This window comes from Triticum urartu, chromosome 6, assembly GCF_003073215.2.
Source record: "Triticum urartu cultivar G1812 chromosome 6, Tu2.1, whole genome shotgun sequence".
Lineage (NCBI taxonomy): Eukaryota > Viridiplantae > Streptophyta > Magnoliopsida > Poales > Poaceae > Triticum > Triticum urartu.
Window position 1 is genome coordinate 114,157,225 of NC_053027.1, and position 5,437 is coordinate 114,162,661.

The window sequence follows — 5,437 nt, forward strand, 5'->3', positions numbered from 1 at the left end:
GAAAACTAGCCTCACATTCCTCCGTCCATATGAACTTGGTATCTTTCTTCAACAACTCAGTCATAGGTTTCACAATCTTTGAGAAATTCTCAATAAACCTCCGGTAGTATCCCGCGAGTCCAAGAAAACTTCGGATCTCTCAAACCGTGGTTGGTGCTTCCCACTTGGTCACGGTATCAAATTTAGTGGGATCAACTGCTATACCTTCTCCAGATATAATGTGTCCGAGGAATCCTACTTCCTTCAACTAAAACTCACATTTGCTAAACTTGGCATATAATTGATGTTCTCTGAGCTTTCCAAGTACCAAACGCAAATGCTCCTTATGCTCCTCTTCATTCTTCGAGTAAACCAGAATATCATCAATGAACACTACGACAAACTTATCCAAGAACTCCATAAACACTTTGTTCATCATGTTCATAAAATATGCAGGTGCGTTAGTCAGACCAAATGACATAACGGTATACTCGTACAGCCCATACCTGGTGGTAAAAGCTGTCTTAGGAATATCCTGTTCTCGAATCTTCAACTGGTGGTATCCCGATCGCAGATCGATCTTGGAAAATACCTTGGCTCCTTGCAAATGATCAAACAGATCATTGATCATCGGTAGTGGGTACTTGTTCTTGATGGTTACTTCAATCAATCCTCGATAATCGACAACCATCCTTAACGATCCATCCTTCTTTTCTACTAGAAGTACTGTCGATCTCCAAGCCGAAGAACTTGGGCGAATGTATCCTTTATCCAGTAACTCCTTAATCTGCTTCTTAATTTCCACCAAATCCTTTGCAGGCATCCTGTATGGTCTCTTTGATATTGGCCCTATGCCTGAAAATAGCTCAATCAAAAACTCAATATCTCTATCCGGTGGCATGCCGGGCAACTCTTCTGGAAATACATCAGGGAAATCCCTTACCACTGGTACTTCCTCCTGCACAACTCCTGTTAAGCAATTTACTTGAGTTCCCTTTGGCACATGTCGGGATACATACTTGATCCTTCTCCCTTCTGGTGTGGTAAGCAAAATTGTCTTACTGGCGCAATCGATGTTTTGTGACGCCCCCGATTTGATCGTACACTAATCATACACGCAAACGTGTACGATCAAGATCAGGGACTCACGGGAAGATATCACAACACAACTCTACAAATAAAATAAGTCATACAAGCATCATATTACAAGCCAGGGGCCTCGAGGGCTCGAATACAAGAGCTCGATCATAGACGAGTCAGCGGAAGCAACAATATCTGAGTACAGACATAAGTTAAACAAGTTTGCCTTAAGAAGGCTAGCATAAACTAGGATACAGATCGAAAGAGGCGCAGGCCTCCTTCCTGGGATCCTCCTAACTACTCCTGGTCGTCGTCAGCGGACAGGACATAGTAGTTGGCACCTCCGGTGCAGTAGGAGTCATCATCGACGGTGACGTCTGGCTCCTGGACTCCAGCATCTGGTTGCGACAACCAGAATGAAAGGAGAAGGGGGAAAAGGGGGAGAAAGCAACCGTGAGTACTCATCCAAAGTACTCGCAAGCAAGGAGCTACACTACATATGCATGGGTATCAAATGGAGTAAGGGTATCATATGTGGACTGAACTGCAGAATGCCAGAATAAGAGGGGGATAACTAATCCTTTCGAAGACTACGCTTCTGGCAGCCTCCGTCTTGCAACATGTAGAAGAGAGTAGACTGAAGTCCTCCAAGTAGCATTGTATAGCATAATCCTAACCGATGATCCTCCCCTCGTTGCCCTGTGAGAGAGCGATCACCGGTTGTATCTGGCACTTGGAAGGATGTGTTTTATTAAGTATCCGGTTCTAGTTGTCATAAGGTCAAGGTACAACTCCAAGTCGTCCTGTTACCGAAGATCACGGCTATTCGAATAGATTAACTTCCCTGCAGGGGTGCACCACATTCCCCAACACGCTTGATCCCATTTGGCCGGACACACTTTCCTGGGTCATGCCCGGCCTCGGAAGATCAACACGTCGCAGCCCCACCTAGGCACAACAGAGAGGTCAGCACGCCGGTCTAAACCTAAGCGCACAGGGGTCTGGGCCCATCGCCCTTAGCACACCTGCACGTTGCGAACGCGGCCGGGAGCAGAACTAGCCCCCTTAATACAAGAGCAGGCTTACGTTCCAACCCGGCGCGCGCCGCTCAGTCGCTGACGTCACGAAGGCTTCGGCTGATACCACGACGCCGGGATACCCATAAGTACTCCCGCGTAGATGGTTAGTGCGTATAGACCAAATGGCCAAACTCAGATCAAATACCTAGATCCCGTTAAGCGTTTTAAGTATCCGCGAACGCCGACCAGGGCCAGACCCACCTCTCTCCTAGGTGGTCTCAACCTGCCCTATCGCTCCGCCTCGAAGTAACAGTTGGGGGCCGTCGGGAACCCAGGCCCACCTCTACCGGGAAGGAGCCACCTGCCCCTTCAACCCCCATCTCCGAACAGTATCACAGGTAAGGTAACGGTGTAAAGTATATTGTATATGCCCGTGATCACCTCCCGAAGTGATCACGGCCCAGTAGTATAGCATGGCAGATGGACAAGAGTGTAAGGCCACTGATGGAACACTGGCATCCCATACTAAGCAGTAGGATAGCAGGTAATGGTATCAATAGTAGTAGCAAGGATAGGCTATGCATCAGGATAGGAATAACGGAAAGCAGTAACATACTACACTACTCTAATGCAAGTAGTATAGAGAAGAGTAGGCGATATCCGGTGATCAAGGGGGGGCTTGCCTGGTTGCTCAGACAAGGAGGGGTCGTCGGTGACGTAGTCGACCACAGGGACATCAGCATCGTCACGGGGTCTACCGGAGAGAAGAGGGGGAAGAAACAGTAAATACATAGTAAGCAAGTGCATAACAGGACAACATGCAGAGCTAGACGTGTTCTAACGCGGTACCGTGGAAGGGGGAAACATCCGGGAAAGATTTCCCGATGTTTGCATTTTTCGGACAGATGAAATGGAGGGGGAAAGCTGCAGGTTCTCTATGCTAGGGATGTGTGGAGGACGAACGGACCGCGTATCCGGATTCGTCTCGTCGTTCTGAGCAACTTTCACGTATAAAACTTTTTCATCCGAGCTACGGATTATTTTATATTAATTTTTAAAGATTTAATCAATTTCCCAAATTATTTGTATTTCAAAATTAATAGACAAAATGCTATGGGTACCCGGCCCTGTGTACACAGAATGTACACAAAGGCTGACATGTGGGCCAGTGGACCCAGTTGACCAGTCAAACTTTGACTGGTCAATAGGAGGGTGGGGCCTCCTTGTCATTGACTCATTGAACTAGTGAGGTAGTTAACTAGTTAACTAAGCAATATTAATTAAGTTAATTAACTATTAAATTAATTAATTAATTATTAATTATATTTAGTTATTTTGAAATTCTTTCTTTTAACAGGGGGGCGGGCCCCACTAGTCATACTCACAAGGGGCATTAGCACTTAATCTAATCCGGGGGTTATCCCCACTAATCCAATAGTGGACCGGCTGGACTCGTGCGGGCACGCGGCGCCAACGGCGGTCGGGGCGGCGCCAGGCAATGGCAGCAGCTACTGCAACAGCAGCAGCAGTAGCAGGCGACGGCGGCCTGATGGAGCGATGCGGGGGGGGGGGGGGGGGGGGGGGGGGGGGGGGGGGGGGGGGGGGGGGGGGGGGGTTGCAGCAGCAGAAGTGGGCGGAGGTGTGGGGCTCCGGTGGTGGTGGGGCTACCAGGGGAGCGAAGGCAGAGCCGGCAAGGTCATGGCCCGCGCGTGGCCAGCGCCACGGTCGGGGCACCGGCGTGGCGGAGGCGCACGGGGCCGCAGCAGGGGGAGCAGCACTCGGGCGGAGGCAGCATGGTACGACGGGTCAACTGCGGGGCCGGCGATGAGCGGGCACGGTGGTGCGGGGACCGCAAGGCGAGGGGGAGGGCCGCGCGCGAGTGGGAGAGCGCGAGCGTGGCTGATCCGGCGACGGGAAAGAGAGAGGTTGAAGAGAAGGTGCTCACGTTCGGAGCAGGGGATCGGGCAGCAAGGCTTGAGGTAGTCCGGCGAGGAGGAGGATGGGGACGGGCGGCGAGCTGGTGCGGATCCAGCGACGGAGCTCGGCGGCGGGGCAGCGCACGCGAGGCGGCGCCTGGCGCCGGTGATGACGACGGGAGGCGTCGGGCTTGGCGAGGCGTCAGTGGGGGAGGGTTCTGGCGCGGGAGTGGCGACGGAGGTGGGAGCAGGGGGACGATGACGGGCGGCAGCGAGGTGGCCTCGGCCGGTGAAGCCACTGGGCGGCAAGCTGCGATGGTGCTCGGGGCGAGGGGCGCCCAGATCGAGGAGAGGGGGGGGACTGGATCGGGGGATTGTGAGGGAGGGGATTAGGGTTTCTGGGGTGTGGGGTGGCCTGTAGGCCAGGGGGCAGCCGGCTGGGCCATGGCCCAGTTGGGCCAAGGGGTCCAGTGGGGGGGGGTCTCTTTTGTTTTAGTTTAGTTTTCTGTTAGCTTGCTTTTTTTCTATTTTATTTCTTTTCTTCTTTTCTATTTTATTAAATTTCGGTGTTTATGAAAAACCCAAGTTGCACCTAAATATTTTTAACACTTATGCCGCTACCGCAATTAACTTGGCACCTAATATAAAATCATTTGTAATTGTTTATTATTGCATAATCATTTAACTAATTGTTTTTGCTACTATTTTATTCATTTTGAGTATTTACATATTTTATACAAGTGTGGTTTCTCCACCACAATTACCTACGCATTATTTGACACAACCAGAACATTTTAGTTTTATTATTTGAAAACTTTTGTTGTTTGCCTATATTTTAAATTTGAATTTGAATTGTTTTGAACTAACACGAGTTTACCAACAGTAACCTAGGTGACGTGGCATCATTAGCAGAGGTTTACTGTAGCTTAATTATCCGGGCGTCACAATTCTCCTCTACTACAAGAAATCTCGTCCCGATATTTAAGAGAGGGGTAAGGGGGAAGGTTCTGGTTACGAAACCTCGGGCGGCGGCGGCGTCCGGCGGCGAAGGCTAGGGTTAGCTTCGGCTGGGCCTCTCCCCCGGATTATATAGCCTAACGGGCCAGGAGTCCTAGTCGGACACGGCCCTAGGTCGGTTCGTTGTTTTTTAGTAATTACGCGCAGAAGGAAAATAAAAAGAAATACTAAACAGACTCCAGAAATCCCTAAATAAATTTTCCTGGGCTTCTAAAATCAAGCCGCACAAGGTGAACATTTATTTGGGGCCTAAATGCAATTTTGAAAAACGCACATTTTTCCTAAATTCAAATAAAATAGCGAAAAACTCCGAAATAAAATCTTATTTTATTTTATTTTTAAATCCTCAATATTTCTTTATTTTGGGAAAGTAATTTTATTCCCTCTCTCATATTTTTGTAATAGAAATAATTTATGATAAAATAA